Here is a 24,054-nt window from a genome sequence, read left to right on the forward strand (position 1 = left end):
TATTTAACTGTTAATTAACTGTTTGTTATGATTTCTATGCCGATAAACACACGGGGATGCTTATTTTCGGTTATTTGGGTGAGGCAAGTGGCTTATTTTGGGCTTCTTTTTTTATGACCAGGTCGCTTGTTTCTCTCTCAAGATCTGGCAACACATCGATTGGTATTTCACCCACTGCTTAGTGCAGAGTACTGTCATTTTAAAAGAACTCTATTCTTTTATTTTGTTCTAATCGGACAACTTATGTAAAGAAGGCTGCAGAACTTCTGAACCCCAAAAAAATACAGTTTTTTGCTGAGAACTAACCGAAATGAAAAACATTTCGTTTATAGTCCCTGATCAACATTATATCACAAATACTGTTGATTGAGCTTAACTTGTATTGAACCTGGAATATACTATCTTGGGAGTTGCTCAGAGTTTGGTTTGTTTCAAGACTGTGGTTCAGTTTGTTCACAACATGCACTGTGAACGCAAAGATCTCCACATCGACTACACGGAGAAGTGTGCATGACCAATAATTGGAGAGATGTGCATGTCTCTTTAAGAAAGAGAGTGATGTAGGTGATTTATAACAATAGCTGCACATGTTTTCAGAAGCCTTGGTTTCAGAAGTATTTTTTTTTCCCCATTCATGTTCTTTTATTAATATTAATTAAAAATGAATATTAAAATATTAATATCCGATATAATAAACAACCAGTCACAGTTCTTTTTTATTGTTACATGCCATCGTGTTACTACAATAATATACCAGTGTGCAACAGAGTGTCATTTAAACGGTCCGCATATCAGAGTTTAAGCTCATTCTGTTAAAGTGCTCGCCTGTTTCATTCTCCCTCTCTCTCCTCAACAGTTCTCCGTAAATTTTTCTTGTCTAACGATAAAAGGCAAATATCAATAAAACTAATATCATATACCATCTGCAAATATGCACATATCTGGCTTAAACAGATGTAATAAACCAACCTCACACAACTTGAGCAGATTCAGCATCCTGTGGAACGCACATAAATCTTCCTCTGAAGCATGTATTCTACCAGCCAGAATCAAAACTTCAGGATCAAGATCAAAAGTCTCTGATTCACAAATCATGATGATCCAAGCAGGCGATCCAGGCCATTTAAACTGTCAGGAGATTGCTGCTCACACTGGATCCGTACAAGCACGTGTGTGCAACTTCAAAGTAAAAGTGCTTACGTGCGCTATGAGTGAATATCTTATTCACTGTGTGGTTTGATTTTATTAGATTTTTCTTTTTTAGAAAATGCAATTGCTGAAGTGGACATGCTATCCATGGTTTTTTGACTACTGTGTGTACTGTTAATGCCATCTTCCAAATATATTAAAAAATTCTTCCTGGGCAAAATCATTATTATTTATTTGGAATGCCCAATTCCCACTGTGCTTTAAGATTGATTGCCTTTTTATGTTTTTTTTTTTTAATTTAGTTTAGTATGAGATTTTACACAGAAACAGAATAAATCAGGATGGGGCAAATACTTATTAACAGCACTGTATACCACCAACACTGCATATTTAGGATCTCTCCATTATTTGACACACCCAGTTCAATTCATGGGGCCTCTACAAACAAATATGTGTGAGCGGTTGAGTATGTTCTGAGAGTTCCCATGCCGTCATTGTGGGTCGTGTAGACCATGTAGGAGAGGCATGCAGTACATGTCTGACTGTATACAAGTCTGAACAGGATGCCAAAGACACCTGTTGCATAAGACACCCACTCACACACCTAATGACACAAGAGTTCATGTAAATGATAGAAAAGATTATTTTACGTTTTCAGAAAATGAAAAATGAAATAAAAATAAAAATGCTGAGAATGGTGAGTGGTGTAGCCACAGAGCTACTACGGAGTGTTGTGGTAGTTTCCAGAGTTGCTAAGGTGTTGCTAGGTGGTTTCTATTGTGTTCTGGATGGTTGTCAAAGTCAATGAGCCCACCAAAGTCTCGATGATATTCTGGTTTTAGATATTAGATCCCACCTTAAATACTAGTCTATAGAATTTTTTTAAACAGTTTATTTCAACCATCAAGCAAAAACCTGATTTTCTTATTAAATTAATATCACCCCTCTTCTCCACACTGAACAAAATTTGAGGTATGGCACAAATGGTGCGTGAGCTATAGTAATAGTTATGCTTACCTCAGCCAGTATTATTAATAAGTGGTTCTTTTAGCAGAAACAAACACTTCCAGAAAGATGTAGAGCATGCGTCGGTGACGCTTACAGTGTCCCACTCATATTTCCATCCAACTGTTTCAAGGTATTGACCTCAAAAACAAAATGCACAGTATCTATCCCTCTCACACACCCCCACTAACACACCTCTGCTCCTGTTGCTGCCTTTCTCACTCTCTGTCTCTTCAATGGGAAAAGTTCTTTCCACTTGCTGTCTTTCACAAACACCCTCTCCTTCCTCTATCAAGACTCCTCTTCCTATTAATAACTTGCTCTTTCTATCTCTTTTAAGTGTCATTTCTGTGTAACTAGTGGCATTGCCAATGACTGGTTTTCAAATGGGTTTCTTGAACACTCTGTTTTGTCATTGCTTTCCAGGCAAACAGGTAGTCTTGCTTTTCGTTTATGTCGGGATTCTCGATTACATGTATCGAGCTCACTTAGAAGGGCAACATATTTTGACAAAGAGTGGATTTACATGGATGATCTTACACATACATATACCAGTAGAAATGTGTCAACCGTATGGATTTTCAAGTATCGTTTCCATCGCTGTTATGCAAAATGCGGCAGGCTGGTTTTCAATGTGCAAGGTGTTTACTTAAAATGTAAAAAGACACTGAGGAAGAGCTTGTTTCATTACTGACCTGCCGCTAAGCCCCATTTCCATTATTTACTGTTTAACATATCATCAGCTTTTCTACCTGCACCTGTTTTGTAGCAAACATGGGAAGGTATTTATTGAACAATGCCATTTTCAACTGTGCATTTACAGTATATCTACTATAAAGTCACCACACATGTTTACAGCTGCTTTACTAACAGAGATTGTTCTTTATTTTCATTAAAATATAATTATCAGAATCTTCTAATTCCCAAAAAATGCATGTTGGAGGGGTTCACTATAAAGTGTGCAGCACATGTAGACTAAACAATTATTTAATTAAACCACTGTCTTTTTCAGTTTAATAAAGAAACTGAGACATACAGCAGACAGCTTATCCACAGATTCACAATATTTCTTAATAATAATAATACATCAATAATAATTAGATAATTTTAAAGCAATATCTCACAAGCAAGAATGATGTTGTTCTGAAGTTTTAATCAGTGAGTCCATTTACATCCACACAACAATATGCTGATTACTCCCAAAAATCAGGAAATCCGTGTTAACATGAAAATTTTAATAATTGCGTTATTCTCCGATTTTGACATTAAACTGTCAAGAGGCATGTGCAGAATGCTTGCATACATTGTGAAAGCCGGTAAGAACGGTGGTAAAGGTGTTTACATGCAATGCAAAATCAGGGTTATAAGCAAAAATCTACCCGTGTAAACAGGTTTGTTCTTAAGACGCTTATGGCCCTACACGATAAAGGAATTCCGTTTAATGCGTTTACATGACCACACTCATTGTTGGCTTATTAAGCATATATGATTTAATTTGTACGATGATGCTCTGTTAAAACAAGGAATTTCCAAAATTTTTAAATACATTTAGGAAAAAAAATTAAAACATAAAATTAAATGGATTTCACAGAGCTCTAATTAAGTTGTTTTATTGCACTATACACCACTGTTCAAATGTATTTATACACTATAATTTGCTTTTGAATCAAAAAGGAACTTTCTCAGAAGTTTTTGAATTACTTTTCCAAAAACATTTTTATATCTTCATATATATTGTTACAGACCATAATCAACGACATAATGGCTTCTATCACCCACCACTAGTTGGGGAGTTTTTGAATTAGGTGACTTGGGGGCGTTATCATCATATTGCTGTGCAAGTTAACATGCTCACTGTTTTCCACAGTTTTTTACATTGCTGTTTGTGAGCTCCACTGTCTTCACTCTCATTGGCAGTCGCCGAGATTCGCTACTGCTCACTTGCAATTAAGTTCTCAACTTTGTTGTTGACACAGAAAAATGTTAGACTTTTTCCACCAGAAGTTACTGTCAGTGTGAACACCACTTTATAGCTGTGCAATAAGCCAAGACGAAGTGTACTACCATCCCAAAAATGACACATTTAACCTCTAAATTGAATTCTAATGGGTGTTATATCCAACAATCACCTTGATGGAGAAAAATTTGTCATTACCTAACATGCACATAAACCACAGCATTCATCATTCTTATTTCTTGTAATAACGTCTCAAATATTAGGTGTCATGCTGAATTGGTGGGTTGGGTCAAATATAGTTTCTTATTGGCCAACCCTCATGCGAGTATCTATACAGCAGAACATGAGTTCTGCTTTAAGTCCCCAATGAAATGGTGATAAATGACATTTACTTTCTGTTGACATATTTCCAATTGAAACAAGAAGTTGAGGCAGAACATATGGAAGGGCATGTCATTTATTCAAAATTGCCAATAGTCTTGAGTTTCACATCACAGCCTGACAAAACCACACTTGATGTGGATGTGTTAGAATGGTAGGCGGTCAAGTTTTTTTAATATGATTTTGTATCTCTGAGCTACTGTAAATTAGTTTAATGTCAGGTGGTATTTACAATTACTGGAGAGGGATTTTGGACAAAACATTGCATTCACCCCTGCAAAAATATTTTGTTCACTTTGCCAGAAGAGAAAGTGAATCTAACAGATATGAACTGACAGCCATAAACTCCAGTTTGATTTCATGAGGTAATTTTCTGTTCTCAACACCTTTAAATGGACAGTTCACCAAAAACTGAACATTCTGTTATCATTCACTCTCTCTCATATTGTTCCAGACCTGTATTACTTTTTCTCTTCTGTGGAACAGAATGCTTTACTGCATTCAATGGAAGTGAATGGTGAAATTAGTTTGTGATCCATGAATAACTGCTTCATTGGGACATATTTACACACCTATTAAAGTAATGACTACATTTACATGGACACCAGAAAGTGACATTGCGAGAAAGTAGTTTATTGCGAGAGCGTTCCTGTGTACGTGCATTGTATAAGCGGCATACACTTTACACCTGTATAAATGCGGCTCGATCAATAAGCAGCTTTCAACGCAATATTGTAATTTTCCTGTGATGCTTGTTTATATAACAAACATGGGATCTGAGGAAGACTACGCAATAATCTTTAATCTTTGTTGCTTTGCTTTACTTCAGGATATTTCAGAGTTCTTGTGTTTGTTTCCTTCACTTTCCATCGTGACCTACAGCACAGTTGTGCTACAATATTTCCATTTCCCTCTTTCATCAAACCCGTGGGATTCCCCCAGTGTACAAATGCATTTATGCAACCATGAGGGACAGTTCATATTTTTCATTGGTGTGTACAAATGGGTAAAGTTTATAGTGTTTATGCTTTTCCTACTGTAGTCCCAGGAATTCTGAATTCTTTCTGCTGTGTTGACTTGTTGTTGGGCTCCATTCTATTACGTTTGTTATCTGGTCTGTTCACGTACTCCTCAAAAGCCTGTGTTTACATGACCACATTAAGCTGCATTCTCTGAGAGAAACCCAGGTGTGTTAAACCACCTTCTCTTAATCCCTTAAATGGTGCAAGGAAATCAGCATTCTCGTTTACATGATGTTTCAGAACACCAATTTCTGCAAAAACTCTGGAATAAACCGTTTTCTTAAGTGCATATAAACGTGGTCACTGAATTGTGTGTGTGTGTGTGTGTGTCAAAAAGACACAAGAGAAGCGAGAGAAAGTGAGATGTGAGAGAGAGGAGGCGTAAGACAGAGGGAGAAAAACAGAGAACATCTTTAGCGAATGACCCAGAGAACCATGTGAAAAGTACCCCGCACCATTACTTCTAAAAATGCTGCTATTACTGCTTGCCACTTTGATCCCATTTACACTGTCCAGAACAAATCATATAAAGACAGATATAAGAAAACAAGTGATCAAAATGGGAGTTTGTCAGTCACAAATTACATTTGAAACATGAAAGTAAAGTTGGCCGAAGAAACTTTCCAAAGATCCAGTGCGAGTTTGAAAGAAGCAAACAAAAGTTTGAGATGTAAGAAATGTAAACATTTTGACCTGGTACTCACATTTGATGTCACGGGGAACACCATAGTTTTATTTTTTTCGTCAATGTTCAAAAATGTCATTGATTATTTAAGTCATTCTATGTTACATTTTCAAACAACCCTGTAACATTACACCACAGCCAGAAAGACGACATACATGATAGAGTCAAAATGGACATTTCTGCTTGTATTTGTGTGTGTATGTAACCATAAACAAAACCACTGAGACTGAGAAAAACCTCAGTCACATTGCACTGAACACATTACACAACAATAAAGCGTGGGTGTGCAATAGTTGATGAACAACTGTGTGTGTGTGTGTGTGTGTGTGTGTGTGTGTGTGTGTGTGTGTGTGTGTGTGTGTGTGTGTGTGTGTGTGTGTGTGTGTGTGTGTTCCTTGTGAATATAGAATCAAAGCAAAATCAAAGTGCAGGTAAGGTGAGGACAAAAAACAGAGGGCAAGTGTGTATAAATGGGAGTTTACATAAGAGAGAGAAAGGTGTTTCTATCCATCAGTGTTAGGGAAACTACTTTGAAACAGTAGCTCATCAAGCTACTCATAATTTAAAGTAGTCCAACTGCAGTCAAGCTACCCTATACAAAAATAAGTAAAAGACACCAAACAAAAAGTAGCTAACTATATAAAAGATACTTAAGGAGGTAATATGCTTTAGATAATTATCAGACATAATTTCCATAAAACTAATGAAGGTCTCAAAAATGATGACAGCATCAAACTTAATACTTATTTTATTTATCGGGAATTGATTGGATCGTGAACACTGGGCATTACATACCAGAATGGAGCAAGGTGGTAAGAGAGTAAGGGGTGTACATCTGCACATTGCATCTGTTCACTGTGTAGGCATACATTTTTTTGTGGACTTTCCATCATAATGTTTTTGAAGCCAAATACTAAGTTATTATTAAGTTAAAAAGTATTATGGAAATACATTTTTGTATAATATTAACAACAACAACTATTATTAGTATTATTATAAAACATCACCGTATTCATGTAAAATGTTCTTCAGCAGCCAAGCATATATGGATGAGCAATAAGTGAATCTACAGTGCTGTAAATATAACATGCTTAGCTCATTAGCATCACGTGCACTTTGAGTATGAGCAATACAAAACAGAGTATAGCGCTGCAAACAAACACAGCATTAAGCACAGTGAGCTGAACATGCAGACTATTTATTTATTTAAGAAAACGTATCGGTTACCTAACGTAACCTCGGTTCTCTCTAGAAGAGGGAACGAGTATTGCGTAAGCTAGCTTACGCTACGGGAAAGATTCATCTTTTCTGAGATATTGAAGCCAAAAAATTATCCTTAATTTTTGTATCCATTGTCAACGCATTGCGGCAGCTGCAGACCTTGAGCGGGCTATCTAGCGAGCTCATAGGTTGCTCTGCGGCAACTGCTGCAGCCTATAGACGAGCTTGGGCGAACTCGCATCCAATGAGAGGCGTCCAGCGCTCACTGCATCAAAGCCCGCCAAAATGGGCGTGACTAGAGTGCATATAAGCGTAGTTCGTAGGCTGGAACCCTGGTTTTCATTGACTGAAGCGAAAAGTCGCCGTGGGCGCGAAGCACGGCCGGCTACGCAATACTCGTTCCCTCATCTAGAGAGAACCGAGGTTACGTTAGGTAACCGATACGTTCTCTTACGAGAGGTTCTCTCGTATTGCGTAAGCTAGCTTACGCTCACGGGAACCCATTGTCAACGCCGTCGCGCTCAAGCATCCACTGTATGAGCCCCAGGGAATTAAGGGGGACCGGGGAGCCCTTATGAGTGTGGAAATAATATTTGGCCGGCAAGAATGCGGGTCATTGATTGTGTAATACATAAGCACATAGTGGGAAGGGAACGACAGAGCGGCGGTGCCGGTCTGTGTGGAATGTGACCCATCAGTGCAGCTCACCAGGGGAGCTGTAGCGTATTAAACCGCTAGTAGTTTTGCCTGCAGAGCGGGCACTTCCATATTGTAAAATCTGACAAAGGTGGAGGGGGAAGTCCATCCCGCTGCCACACATATGTCGTGAATGGAAATCCCGCTGGAACATGCCCACGAGGATGCCATGCCTCTAGTGGAGTGAGCCCTAATGCCCAACGGGCATGACAGGTCTTTTGACGCGTATGCAGCAGCAATAGCGTCCACTATCCATCTAGATAGTGTCTGTTTCGAGGCGCGAGACCTTTGGTGCGCCCTCGAGCGAAACAAAATGCTGCTCAGAGCGTCTGAAAGCGGCGGGCGCGCAGTATACAATCTCAGTGCTCTGACCGGGCAAAGGAGATTGGCGTCGCGTTCGCTATCGGGTGTTGGTAGCGCCGATAGGGAAATGACCTGTGCTCTGAAAAGAGTACCGATCACCTTGGGAACATAGCCGTGTCTAGGCTTTAAAATGACCTTGGAGTCACTTGGTCCAAACTCAAGACAGGCAGCGTGACAGACAGCGCATGAAGGTCTCCCACACGTTTGACTGATGACAGGGCAGTCAGAAAAGCGGTTTTGAGTGAAAGGTATTTCAAATCCACGGATTGAAGTGGTTCGAAAGGGGGCTTTCATAGTTTCGAGAACTATAGAAAGATCCCAGATAGGAACCGATGGGGGCGCGGGGTTCATCCTTCTAGCTCCCCTGAGGAAGCGGATGACCAGCTCCTTTTTACCCCATGACTGGCTGTGCAGGGGTTCAGCTGAACGCCGCAACGGCCGCCACATACACTTTGAGCGTGGATGGGGATCTGCCCTTATCCAGCAGCTCTTGTAGGAATACTGAGCAGCGACAACACCCCACATGTCCGCGGGTCCAGGTCTCTGTCGGTGCACCATTTTGAGAACACAGACCATTTTGACGCATAGAGTCTTCTCGTGGAAGGGGCTCTAGTGTGTATGATGGTGTTTATTACTCCTTCTGGCAGAGCGACGGGTAGTCGTTGATCACCCACGCATGCAGCCCAGCTCTGGGTGGGGATGCCAGATTGTGCCGCGAGCTTGAGAGAGGAGATCTGCTCTCACTGGGATGGGCCATGGCGCTGTCAGTGACAGCTGCGTAAGCTCCGGGAACCATGTCTGATTCTCCCAGCGGGGCTATGAGGAGCACCGAGTGGCGTTTCCCTGATCCTCTGCATTACCTGTGGCAATAGCGAGGCGGGAGGGAAGGCGTAAAGCGGGCGTCTGGGCCAGTCCTGGGCCAGCGGCGTCCTCGCTTCGAGAAAAATATTGGGCAGTGAGAGTTCTCTTTGGGCGCAAAGAGGTCTATCTCTGCTCTGCCGAATAGGTGCCATAATGTCTGGACTGTTTGGCGTGCAGGGACCATTCCCCTGGGGAATATTGTATCTGGACAGTCTGTCCGGGCCGTCGTTCAGGTGGCCTGGCACGTGCGTCGCCCTCAGCGGCGCAGGTGGCACTGGGACCAACTCAGTATGCGTTTCGTCAGATGGAAGAGGTTCCTGGATCTGACACCGCCCTGGCGGTTTAGGTAGGATACCACAGATCTGTTGTCCGAACGGACCAGGGCGTGGTGACCCTGAATGACCGGGAGAAAGCGCCGCGGCGTACTCGACCGCTATCATTTCCAGACAATTTATGTGAAGGAGCTTTTCCTGAACTGACCACAGGCCGAAAACCGGAGAGCCCTCGCGAGACCGTGCCCCAACCCATGTTGGACGCGCGTCTGTCGAGATGACTTTTCGGCGAGATACAGCTCCCATTGTCACTCCCCGCTGATACCATTCGGCCACTGTCCAGGGCTGCAGAGCTGATATACAGGTCTGAGTCACCTTGATGGGCTGGCGGCCTGTGGCCCAAGCCCGGCGAGACGCGCGGGTGTTTAGCCAATGCTGAAGCGGGCACATGTGCAGTAAACCCAGCTGAAGTACTGCTGCGGCTGAGGCCATGTAACCTAGCACTCTCTGGAATTTCTTCAGAGGCGTGAGGCTGTTCATCTGAAAAGAGGCGGCTAGTCGCTGAACACGGCGCGCACGCTGTGTAGATAAGCGAGCCGTCATTGCCACGGAGTCTAGTTCTATTCCAAGGAAGGAAATTGTCTGACTGGGCTGTAGTGAGCTCTTGGTCCAATTGACTGCAAGACCCAAACTGTTCAGATGGCTGAGGAGAACTGCTCTGTGAGACAGAAGCTCCATATGTGACTGTGCCATAATCAGCCAGTCGTCCAAATAGTTCAAAATTCGCAAACCCTGACTCCACAGGGTGCGGCGCCGCATCCATGCACTTCGTGAAAGTACGAGGTGCTAAGGACAGGCGAGCGGGAGGACGGTGTATTGATAAACCTGGCGCCCGGCGAATCTCAAGAATGGCCTGTGACGGGATTTATCTGAATCTGAAAGTATGCATCTTTCAGATCGAGAGAAATAAACCAGTCCCTCTGGCGCACATGCGCGAGGAGTTTCCTGATTGTAAGCATTTTGAGCGGTCTTTTGCAAGCACCTTGTTCAAAACCCTGAGATCTAATATGGGTCTGAGGCCGCCGTCTTTCTTGGGAACAAGAAAATAACGGCTGTAAAGCCCGACTTCGCTCAGAGAGGGTGGCACTTTCTCTATGGCCCTTTTGCACAGAAGGCTTGCTATTTCTGAGCGAAGCATGCACGCTGCTTCCGTGTTCACAGTGGTTTCGAGCAGCTCTGAAGCGAGGAGGGCGGCGATCGAACTGTAGCAAATAGCCCTGTTGTATTGTGCTTAACACCCACTTGGATATCCCTGGAATAGCTTCCCATGCTTTGAAGCGTAACGCTAGAGGGTGAATGGCCAATTCGCTCTGATTGCCGCACACAGAGCGCTGAACAAAATGTGTGAGCGCGTTTAGTGTGTTCATGAATGATTGCTCGCAGACAGCATGAACAGGCTGTTTTGTGAGTGACTTCCCGATTGGAATGAATGGAGAAAGAGTCACATCTGTTACGTGATGCGCAAGCATAGTCATGGGCACGGGACTTACACACAGAGGAATGTTTGCTGGCCGTGTAACAGAGCGGGCAGAGAATTTGCACGCGCACGTATTCGTGGGCGCATTTATTTCTAGCGCTCGAGCGGTTCGTAACCGCTTTATGTGAGCGTGCTCTGGTGGGGACACGAGACATGCAGTGCTTGTGTGCAGAAGTGAACACTGGATTGTGGGCACATTTTCTACACATAGGGCTGGTCATGTGACAGAGCGGCCAGAGAATGGGCGCTACGACGCATTTGTGGGCGCCTTCATTGACTCTGACGCTCGAGCGGTTCAGTAATCAGCTTTATGAGAGCAGCTCTGATAGGGGCACGGGATGTGTTATGCTTGTGTGTAGGGGCTGAACACTGGGTTGTGGGCACATTTTCTACACATAAGACATGTTTGCTCTTTACAAGATTTATTTGGGTCGCCGTGAAAGCGGCGTTTGAGTGCTGAGCAAGCGGGCAGTGTCACCGGCTTGTTGGCTGCTAAATTCACCACTGTAGTAGCCTGAGAGAAGGGGACTGACAGGGGGCAAAGCTTTGACGGTGGTCCGGCCGCGGCGGGACTGAGCCATCGTTTGTTCAAAGTTAGGAAGACTTCGATTGCTCTGGTTTCAGCGTTACCTTAAATCGAGGCCCGCAGGGGGGCGGCGGTCTGCGGCGGCTGTCTGAGCGCGATCGAGGGCGGCCGCCCTGTCGACGCTGAGAAGTCTGAGATTGTTGAGCTGGGCGCTGTGAAGAGGCTCGTGCAGGAGGCTGATCACGTGAGCGGCCTGCAGAGGAGCTAGCGCGACGAGGCAGAAAGAGATTCATGGCTTGTGTGGCTTTTTGGACCTCTGAAAACCGGTCAATGATACCACTCACCGCGGAGCCGAAGAGACCGGATGGAGAGAGCGGTGCATTGAGGAACGTAGAGCTCTGCTTCTCCCATGTCGGCTAGCGTTAACCACAGATGTCTCTCGGTCACAGTCAGCGGCCATGCACTTCCCTATAGCTTGGGCTGCAGCTTTGGTAGCCGGAGGGCGAGGTCCGTAGCACTCCGTATGTCTGCAACCGCCTCTGGATGCCTACTTTCCTCATCCCACTCCCGCAGAAGGTCCGCTTGGAGGATCTGTAGGACGGCCATAGAGTGCAGAGCAGATGCAGCTTGGCCGGCGGCGGAATAGGCGCGGCCAACACAGGCGGAAGTTGTTCTGCAGGCCTTAGACGGGAGCACTGGTTTAGACCGCCATCTCGCGGAGGGCGGGCAAAAGGTGTGCTGCTACCGCATCCTCGATCGGAGGGATGGAAGCGTAGCCCTTCTCAGTGGCGCCGTCCACCGAAGCAAGAGAGGTGGAGATGTGGGATCGGACCCTGGCCGAGAAAGGCGCGTTCCATGATTTGGAAAGCTCGGCGTGGAGTTCCGGCAGGAAGGGAGCGGCCCGGGTAGCGGGTGCTGCACTCCTCGCTGTCCGAAGCCATGATGGAACAGCCCTTATCCTCCGCTTCTTCGTCCGAGATGGCAGAAGAGCAGCCGCTCGGCGGCAACTACGCGGGTGGGCGGGGAGGGTGAAGGCGATGCTCGAGGGATGGGCTCCGGCGAGGCAATCGCTTCTACCATTGTTTCCGGCAGCCTTTGAGAGCGGCGCTTTTTTCTGCGCGGCTGAACGGAAGGCGGCGCGGCGGATTCGGTCCTGAGCGCTTCGAGTCGAACCCGCAGGGTCGACATCGGCAGCTCCTCGCAGAAATCGCATCCGCCTTCGGCGAGGGCGAGCTCTGCATGCCCCAGTCCCAGGCAGAGGCGCCAGATGATGTGGCGGTCTCCGGTGCTGAGAGGAGCGGCATGAGGCGCAAGTGGAGCGAGGCATCTTAAAAAGACGCTCGTACTCTTTTGTGAAGTTCTTAAGAACTAGCTTGCTTTTAAAAGGATACGTCGCCGGATGGCGTAGCTTCGCAGGACGGCTGAAGGTGGCGAAGACGGCCGGCTTCTTCGGCGCTGTCCACGCTTGCTTGATGCCCCTCGAACGGCGACGCGGCTTCCAGTTCAGTGATGCGAAGAGCTTCACTGAAGAGATGAAAATCAGGGTTCCAGCCTACGAACTACGCTTATATGCACTCTAGTCACGCCCATTTTGGCGGACTTTGATGCAGTGAGCGCGGACGCCTCTCATTGGATCGCGAGTTCAGCCCAAGCTCGTCTATAGGCTGCAGCAGTTGCCGCAGAGCAACCTATGAGCTCGCTAGATAGCCAGCTCAAGGTCTGCAGCTGCCGCACTGCGTTGACAATGGATACAAAAATTAAGGATAATTTTTTGGCTTCAATATCTCAGAAAAGATGAATCTTTCCCGTAGCGTAAGCTAGCTTACGAGAACCTCTCTTACGAGAACCTCTCGTAAGAGAACCATCTTTTCGGTCACAGATTACCTTTCTCTGTGCTTGATTACAAAATCAAACCAAGGAACCATATTAAGACAAACAAGTCACATGGTCACATAATCACATGACAGCATGGCATCCAACAAACAAAAAAACAAGACTACACAATTACACTTTCCATAGTATACAAGACTGTCATGGCTCCGGTGAGTTTGTCGGTTTGTTTTGTATGTTTTGTCATTTTCTCTCCCTCATGTCTCACAGGCACAGCCGGCAAGCGTGATGGCGTTTCCATGGGAACATTGATTGTTCCCGGGGGAACGCTGATCATGCCACTGATTAGTGTGCAGAGCAACACCTGTTCTCCTCTAATTCACTCTCTTCTATAAGGCCATCGTCTTCTCAGTATCTTTGCTAGATTGTTGTTTGATGTTGAGTACTAACCTCACTCGCTCTGCCTAGTTGGTCCTGTCTCATCTACGATGCGGATACCATTGGAGATCGCTTCTGGTTGCTATATCCGGCGTCGGGAATTTATACATTCCTCAACCCAGTGACTGCTCATTATTATTGATAATAAATCCTTTAAAATGTTCCTCTGCTCTTGGGTCTCTTTGACCACTATCGTTCGTAACACAATACTAAGTATGACTCACTTAAAACAATGGACAAAGACAATTTCATATTAGCAAGACATAATTTATATACAAAAAAGGAAAATTACACTAGTTATTCCCCTACACATCTATGCCCAAAAGATGAAGGAAAACAAGATAACTGAGGTTCTTCATGTGACCCTTTCAGTTGTGCACAGTTCATATTATAAATCTATGCAAGAGTCTTTTGTCAATGCCACCACCCCTCCTTAGTCATGTCAACTTCGGAGTTCCACAAAATTTTAAATCAGTTTTAGAATGTTTGGTATCAATAAAATGTCTAGAAATTGAATTTTACATCCTATCAGGCCAGTTTTGTACCTGCTTCCAAAAGACACTGCAAAACACTTCTGGCCATCCTAATTCTAGCTCCACTGGGTCACTCGCTGAACCTTTATCAAACTTTATTGACCATCTCAAACCCCTTGTTTCACAACAGCATTTGTTTTTGAGAGATACAAATTTTTTCTTTGAGCAACTGAAATCAGTTAATGTGGACACTGGACAGCAAGATAAACTTTATCTTTATCCCACACTGACCTGATCCCACACCTACAGATTGTACACAACACTGTATAGAAAAGTCTACTGATCACAACAATATTCTCCATGTCAAAGAGGGGCTCTTTAATCTTGAGATTGATTACGTTGTGATTTTCAGCAGTACCTTGATTGTCGACGGAGTTGTCTTACAGCAACCAAATTGAATCATTATGCATCAGTGCTAGTGTTTGTTCTACAGGTTTATGATAATCAAAAGAGAAAATAATTAACCATGTTTTGTTTTATTATCATGTAATTTAGGAAATTTGACTGATTAATGGATATTATTTAATACAAATTAATGTTTATCATTGACTGTAAATCTCCCAGGGCATGTTTGCGTGATATCACACAAGATTTCCGCCCGAGTTTACAAGTTGGAAGTCCTAGCCTACTCCATAGCACTTCTCAAAGTAGGAATTGGAAATTCTGTTTATAATTTAATTCCAAAGTTAGATGGAACACAACATTAATCATCACAGCAACAAGCGCAAACACAGCGCACAGTGACTTTCTGTCCAGGGCAGAGACAGTGCTCAACACTCTAGGCACACACACAAGGTGAGTTCTTCCTTTCAAATGGAATGGAACAAAATGCAGGATATTCAAAACTATGTTCACCTTTACACGGTGTATAAAAACGTGATGTTATGGCATGTCCACATATTGACGAAACAGTGGTGCATGCTTGTTAAGATAATTACGGTAATCTGTAAGATAAGCAGAGAGACACGCTCAAATCGGGAAATCTGTTTCAATACCCAGCGTTACAGATGCCCTGGGCATTGCTAAACCATTATGCTGGCAAAAAGCCTGTTTCTCTATTGGCGGTCATGCAAAATGGTATCAATGGCCCAACAACTGCCATTGAGTACTTAAATATTTATTATAATTGTCATTATTTTTTAATGGTACAAGATCTTATATAGAAACTTGATTGCTAACTCTTCCCCTACCACTCCTATCTGTCTAGTTTTTACATCTAGGAGTGGGACACACTTGCACAACTTCCACTGTTGCACATTTTTAGCATGCTGAGGTATATTTATAGCTCCAAAGTCCCAAAGGAGAGCAGGAGAAAAGTTACAGGAAAATTCTAGGCCCTCCTCTAAGACCCATACACACAAAAACACACAACTATTTCTCTCTTATACTAACATAAACACATAAATCTCTCACACACACACATGTACACAGAGCACTACTGTAGGCAATACAGGGTCAATACTGTGACCAAAGTATGTGACAGAGAAGTTAAAAGTTAACAGCACACACACGCACACACACAGTGAAGGCTTTATGACATTGGCCCCGGCTTAACAAACTACATTTGAGTGTGGCGCCAGTGGAAACACGGGGAGGGGTGCGAGAGAGAGAGACAGATGTAGAATGAAAGGGTCTGATGGCCTTGCTCTCTCCATCTCTGTCCCAGGCCGTCCACTTAGACTCAGTCTCTCTGGCAGACCAAATTGGTTTTGTTTCCAAAACAAAAAGCTCTTTTTCTTTTGCAACTTAACCTCGTCAATGCTGCAGCCAGATTTAATTAGGTTGAGAAAACAGCAAGAGACGTGTGCTGTTTCTCCAGTGGAATGGCAAATCTTTATCGATTAGGGCTCAAGCTGGGTTGGGTGGAATGTGGAGACGTTCACTGCAGCAGCCTTTTAACTAGCTGTCAACCGCTGATATATTCTTTTCTATGTTAATATATCTTCTTCTATCTCAGCTTAATATGCAGAGTCAACCATAAGTAAACCATTTGTAGGTTGATTCTGCCAAAAGTGTAGTACTTTGACATAATAATACGGACATAGCAACATTGGCTCAACAATGGCATGAGTTTGGGGCTGACCAATCTGTTTGTTTGACCAGTGGAAAAAGGTATGGTATGTTTGGGAAATTTGTTCAAAAGTTTAAGTTTAGTGTTGCAAGTGGCACAGAAATGACACTCTTCAGCTTTAAAGTCAACATAAAACAACCCATTTTACTTCCCCAATTTGGCATTTTCCCAAGTAAACCAGATATTCAACAATAGAACAAACAGTTGTAAGGTGGGACTTGATTTTATCCATATCAAACTGAATGGATCGAGTAAAGTGGGACCTCCATTAGGGCTGCCCAATAATCTAATATATAATCAAGATTACAAATACAGATACTATTTGCGGCAAAACTGTTTTGTTCGCCACAAGTTTGGCACAAATATTTTTTGCAAGGCTTGTTGCAAGCACACCTTCTATAATCAATGCAAATCACAGACAAAGGCTATGTACAAACCATGGATCACTGTGACGCAAGTTAATGTACACAAATACATTGTCAACGGTCTCCTATTCTGCAAGTTCAAAGGCTCAGCGGCACTGAATTGAATCCCACTCGATCACCTGATGGTGTGACCTTTGCTCATGCTGCTGAGTGTTGTGAAGGAAAGGTAAACATTCTCAAGCTGACTGACACACTCAAAGCTCTAGGCCTAATCATTCACCTGCTACTGGTGTTTAAAAGCCCATAAGAGCATCCAGGCCACAGCTGAGCGTTCATGACCACAAATCTAGTCCTCTACGCTCGAAAAAGCCCTGAAACAGTGACCGGTATATATATATATATATATATAAAAAGCTGATTTTAGAGCTTTTTATGTGCATTTTAAAGTAATTTTGTAGTCAAGCATCCACAAATAAAAAAATAAAAAAAAATGTATTAATGGTACTTGTATAATAAAATGTTAAAATAACACGTATGACACGTATGTGAAATTTATATTTAGTTTTATTCAAAAACGTTACCAAGAATGGTTTAAAAATAAGATCACTTTAACAATGTTTTTTTTAAGGAACCATTTTTTTAATGAACAATATACATTAATACAAATTAATAGCATAATTTAAAAATGATTTAAAAATAACAGTAAAAAAATTTGCACTACAGAACTTACAAAGAAACCAATACTGATGGCATTAGGGTAATGCAATTACATAAACTCGGAGTCTACATGAAAGCTATAATATTTTTATAATTTCACCTTTTTTAACTTTCACTTTAAGAAAAACAAATGGTGAAACTTGGCTTTTTATAAAATGTGCTCTTTCAGGGCTCTCTTTCAGAGATTTAACGCACATGCACATATACTTGTCTGATAAGCTTCCGAGTTTCTTGTGCCCAGAGGTGTAGTGGTAAAAAAAGAGGTGGGTAAACTATAAATTCTGGTGGACCACGACGTGGTCACCCGGTAAGGTGGGCCACTGCCTACCGGTGTATGTGTATCCTGATGACATCGCTATAGGCTATCATTTGATGGTACTACCAAGGGTATCACTGGTTGTTCCCTCATCATAGGTCACACAATCACTATTCAATTCATACATTAATCTAAGTTCTTGTTAAAGAGACCCAAGAAAGAATAATAAGGTTGAAATCTATAAAGTTTACTAAATGACAAAACAGAGAGAACAAAAATATTTAAGAGAGATAGAGAGGGAGGCTTATATCCAGGGCTTCCAATGCAATGCACTTGTACATAATGATTAGGGATTTGGGATTATTTTCATAGTCGATTAATCTGTTGAATATTTTCTCGATTAATCAATTATTTGTTTGGTCTATAATATGTCAGAACAATGTGGCTCAGTGTTTCCCAAAAGCCCAGGAGGATGACGTCCTCAAATGTCTCGTTTTGTCCACAACTCAAAGATATTCATTTACTGTCACAGAGGAGAGAAGACACTAGAACATATTCACATTTAACAAGATGGAATCAAATAATTTTTTACTTTTGTCTTAAAAAATGACTCAACCCGACTAATTGATTATCAAAATAGTTTAGTTAGTAAAATAGTGCAGATTAACGACAGAAGAATGAATCTGGTGCCACATATTTTAAATAAAATTATATATCCATTTTTACATGAGACGTTTGGGCTAGTGAGTGACGGATGAATCTTGATGCAGTCTGCTGCTTCCTGCTGATTGGTCAACACTGACAGTAATGCAGCCAGGGTTTCCCATACGTTCATTTATTTGTGGCGGCCCGCCACAATATCAACGCTGACCGCCACACATTGATTTTCGATTTATTTTTTATTTTTTACTAAGCCTATTTAAAATCGTATTTGATTGCAGAGAGCCGTAGCGCATTCGCGCAGCACTAGGCTACCTCTCGCTCGTCCCTCTCTCTCTCTCACCCGTACCTCTCGCGCTCTCTCTCCGTCATGGAACACCGCTGCATAAATCTGTCCAACACAGCACTGTCAGTTATTACTTATTAGCCAGCATACAAGGAGCTTAGCTAATAAGGAGAGCTAAGTTATTGTTCGAATACAGCTGGATTTTTGAGGTCAGCACGCTGTATATAGCTGGTAGTAGTCAATATCGATGCACGCGCATGGGAAACACTGGCAGCAGCGCATTATGAAAGACTTCGTCTTAGGTTTAACAACCTATGAAACTAATAATGAACAATATGAAACTAAAAGCGACATAAGCTTAATTTAAAATGGCTTAGGAACTAACTATTTAGAGGTGGATAAACGCAATTTAGAGGTGGATAAACCCACTTTGGAGGTGGGTAAACGCTATTTCCGAATTTTGGGAGGTGCGTAAACGGCGTTTACGTGCGTTTAGCCTCCACTACATCCCTGCTTGTGCCACTTCGCATTTCTTTCCACCATTAAAGCAGTTCTTCATCATGGTTTGCATGACTCCAATAAGAACAGAGTGCAAATAGAGTAGAATTAATAGAAATAATATTCAAAATATTACTAGTATTGCCACTCGTGGCTTTGCTTGAGAGCATAGATGCCATGATATCTCCTTCTCTCACCAAAAAACATCCCCAATCTATCGTTCATTTCTTGGGCTAAAAAGTTTGATACACCTCTTCCTCTGTAATTCTACAAGCCAAGCACTTGGTATTGAGCATACTTACTACAATGCCATAGAAATGACTGCCCCACACCCCAAATTAAAACTGATGACTCATAGTTCCACTGCATAGCAACTCGAATATGAACAAGATAAAGACAAATAGCAATAACGGGACGCGCATGCATGATCCATGTCTTGTTTGAACATGAAACTTACTGAGCAGAAACACAATTTCCCACACATCAGCTGAGTCAAACACGCTTTCATCTGGCAAATAATTAATACGTTCACTCTCGCACAAGCGGTGACTAACACACTTTCCTTAATTTCTTCTCCTCCTCTGCAGCAGGGACTAATACACAATGTCTGAACACTTCCCTCCCTCTAAGTCTCTCTCTGTCTCTGTCTCGGCATGCGTTCCGCTCAGACCCTAATGAACAGTGTAAAGAGGGAGCCATTAAACACATTTTAAACCATGTTCAAACCCATTATTCATGCTGCCTGCAAGATCGTCTTGACATTTGACTGAACATCAATTACGTTTGACAGCTCTAATGATACACAAAGGACTTGTTAGTGGTGCTTGCTAAGGCAAGCATTGCTATTACTGCTCATAGTTATAGTTAGGTATTTGAACAAAACCCTAACACTAAGTATTAAACTTTGGGCTGTAATTCGCAAACTGTTTGTTACAGACATAAATGAGGCCTAAAACTGTGTGCTAAGGGATTGGACTAGCGATTTTTACTGGGTGGGCAATGAAATTGAGTATACCTAAGCCACTTTTTAGAAAAATGATTTAGAAAAAGAAATGTAGTGATCTAAAGAGTTCACATAAAAACCTAACATTTGCTAGGGGTGATGGAAGTAATTTACATTTATGCATTTGTTATTTTATCCAAAGCAGTCATTTTAAGTTATGGATGAGGCTTCCCTGGGAATCAAACTTGTCATCTTGGCATTGCTAGCACTATGCTCTACCAGTTGAGCTACATGAACACCTGTACTCATTGCTCTAATGTTGCTCTCAGACTGCTGTTAGGTCAAGAGGCATTAGAGGTCAGTAGGTCATGAAATGGCATAACTGAACTAATTAATGCTTTTGCGCACAAAGGCCTTAAAATTCATGTAGCACAACAAGGAGAGAGAGATGAGTAAATACGGAAAATAAATCATCACAATAGAGGGTTTACCTTGAAACTCCCCATTGTTAGAGGGTCCCTAGTAACAGTAAGGATGGCCTGGGGCCAGTGCAAGAGAGTTTTGGACCAGTGCTGTGTTGCCATTGCATCTTGAATTTGTTGATCATGTCCATATGTCTTATGCCTTCCAAACAGGTTTTACTTGATGTAATGGTTGTTGTAGTGAATTCTGATGATATAAAGCTAACGTTATTTAGCTGGCTGACATTAATGAGGTTTCATCGAAATTGCAAAAATGAAAGCATCAATATAATGAGTATTGTTTTGCACCATATGTCATCCATCGTTTTCCCAACTGATCTCACAGTGAAATAGGAAACAGCAGGTTGACTTTTTTTAGCCAAAGAAAAGTGCTTACAAAAATTCAAAACACTGCCTCAGAGGCCAGTGTGGTAAGTGTTGTTGGGCGAATAAGTATGCGTGAGCTTCATTATCCGTTTGTAATGTCCATGGAGGGGTGCCAAAAGCCAGTTGTGAAGTGAGTTGTTTTCAGCTGTACAGTGAATACAGAGGTTTGTTGAGGTGTGCAGCCAACTATTGATGCGGTCATAAAAACAGATGTACTTTAAGCTTGACTTACTCATATGATAGGAAAATACGTACTTTTAGTATGGAATATACGTACACGTCAGGGGGTCGATTAATAAAGTAATTTTTTAATATAATTACATTTATATTTTTATAATATAATATATATTTTTTATAATTTATAACTTTAAATTTAATTTAATTTTGCACACTGTGAACACGGAATGTGCGGGGATACATAAAATGTTGCATAAGACGTGCAATCCCACTACGAAATTCATTAAGTGTGATTTTTCCTTCTATTTTCTACACATTGGTAATAGCTGCTGCTAAGACACTTGGAAAAGAGCAAGGACAGTGCTAGGAGAGTGCACTCGGTGTCTGCACGATCAATGCACGCGACTGTGCATTGGCGCGTCCGGTATATTATGCATTTGTGCATCTATGCGAGCTAACTAGAATCGCGCTCACTCCTTGGTTAGAAGACTTGTTGTTCTCTTGCACTAATGTTATAAATGAAGCACTGGCCCGATCGGGCACGTGACAGTTCTAGCAATTGGCCCGAAACTCTCTTACACTAGCCCAGGGCCATCGGGCAGTCCTTATTGTCGAGCCCTGCAAAGTTAAATCGACAGCCCTGTACATGAAAGTCCCCCACCCCCCCCCCCAGTTATTTTCTAAAATTAAAGGGGTATAGACCTTTTTGTTTTATTTTAATGTTCCTTGAGGTGCACTCATGATATTAGTAATGTTTTTTGCTAAACAAAAACAGTCACATACTGAATTTGTAAAACTTTATTTTTCCACCCTCATTCTGACCCTCTGTCAGAAATGTTCTGTTTTGGTGCTGATTCTCCTTTAAGACCTGACAGTAAACATCCAATGTTTACACCAGCTATCTCCTCTTGCTACAGACGTAATAAGGTAAGTAGGCAGGCGTTGATGTATTGTTGTGGAGGTGGTCAGATGCAAATGTCTTCCACAGTGTGACATCAGACCCACGTTTTTTTCAGCAAGGAATGTTGAGTAATTTTCTCCCTCTGTCCAGCTGTGTTCCATCCCTCCTCAGTCAGTCAATTGTTCAATCGCTGCAACAGGCTGTTTGTGTTTCTGTCGTCCGTTGTTGTGGGAGTGAGTGCAGAGTATTTTGAGCAAAAGGTTATGTGAGTGCAACTGTCACATTTGCCAGACAGAAGCTACCGGGCATGTGTGAGACTGCAGGTGACAGCATGTGTAACTTGTTCTCTTGAGTCAACACTCAGAAGTGAACTAGATCGAGCCATTTACCACAGCCTAGGATGTTCTAAGTGGAGGTTACGAGCACTGAGACTTTGAGACGCCAACTGCACTCTGCATACGTCAAGATGTCACTCATTTAAACTGATCTAATTTTCTTCCAAGTACCTCACTGTCCCAAGCCAAACTGATGCGTGACAGTGAAAAATCGAATCTGAATTATTTTTGTCGAAAAGGCTATGATGACAAAGTCAGGGTTCCCACAACTTTTGGCCAAGGAATTTCCATGAACTTTCCAGTCGCTTGTGATTACTGGATTAGAAATTTTACAAATCATTGTGTAGACTCACAAAAAGCATTTCTTATGCTTTTCAACATTTTAGTATGATTTTTTTAGTCCAATATTTTGGACCATATGATGCCTTATAGTGTTGTCACGGTCCCAACATTTTAGTATTCATGTACCGATACAAGTGAAATTTCACAGTTCTCAATACCAATTTCGGTACCACAGCGTAAACATGCTAATATGACAATGTGCTACTAAACACACCCTATTTAAATAGTTACATTTCAATGTAAATAATAATTAAAAGAAATGCATGTTTCCTTCAAGTGTCTCTCAATCAAGTATGCAAGTGTTTTAAGTAGAAACCTACAGAAATCTGTTTTATTCTTTAACAAATCATGTTTTCCTTTTGTTATTATTATTATTATTATTTTCCAAAACTCTATGTTATAGAGTTTAATTTAATTTTATCATCAAAATGGTGCCTAATCAATTATTTTTTTTTTTAACTTTTAACAAGTGATAATAGAACTGTTCAAAATATCATTGCGTTTTTTTCACCCCAAATTTTTATTTGCTTGTGATATATTGCATAGTTGTTATTATTATCATCATTACAGTGAATTTTACATTTTACTATAAAGTTGTACGGTAATATATTTGTCACAATTGCGTGAATTTTAGCGCTCTAGCTTCTATTTTGAACCGTGATTTTATTATGATGTGTATGTTCCAGATAAAAAGTTTGTGACACAAAGACTTTTAAGTCTTTACACAGGCCTTTGAGTCTGACAAATGAAATGTAGGACACAGTTTTAGAGTGTTTGTATTTTGTGTTTTACATCCTGGTGTTTGTGGTCATTTAGAAATGTTACATTCTAAATTGTATTACTGTGAAGCACTTTGGTCAACTCTGTTGTTTTAAAATCTGATATAAATAAAGTTGAGAGATTAAAGTGCAAATGCTGTGATTTAATTATATGCATAAATAGTTTATATATGCTGCATGGTTCACAGTAGATTAGTGCTCTGCTCTGTCATCTGATTCAATCATCATGAATGATTCTCAATATGGATGAGCGGTCGGATTTTTACATTCATTCAAAGTATGCATCTCTTCCACACTAAGATTGCAGCCTTTAATGGTTTAATAAATCACACTAGGAGATGTCCTGATTTTAATTCGATACATTTCTCTTCAGTGCATTACATAATTTACAACTAAAAGC

General features: G+C 41.8%; 1 protein-coding gene across 3 annotated transcripts in view; it reads right to left on the reverse strand.

Moving 5' to 3' along the window:
- LOC127623180 (B-cell CLL/lymphoma 9-like protein) overlaps positions 1 to 24,054 on the reverse strand; it is an 80,974-nt gene that overhangs the window by 25,525 nt on the left and 31,395 nt on the right. The window contains exon 1 of one of the 3 annotated variants that reach the window (XM_052097496.1): positions 2,167 to 2,304. The exons of the other annotated variants lie outside the window; for them this stretch is intronic. The gene's annotated coding sequence lies outside the window, so the exon portion shown is untranslated. Of the gene's footprint in view, positions 1 to 2,166; positions 2,305 to 24,054 lie in introns of those variants that run through there. 3 annotated transcript variants of the gene reach the window in all.

This window comes from Xyrauchen texanus, chromosome 29, assembly GCF_025860055.1.
Source record: "Xyrauchen texanus isolate HMW12.3.18 chromosome 29, RBS_HiC_50CHRs, whole genome shotgun sequence".
Taxonomy (NCBI): domain Eukaryota; kingdom Metazoa; phylum Chordata; class Actinopteri; order Cypriniformes; family Catostomidae; genus Xyrauchen; species Xyrauchen texanus.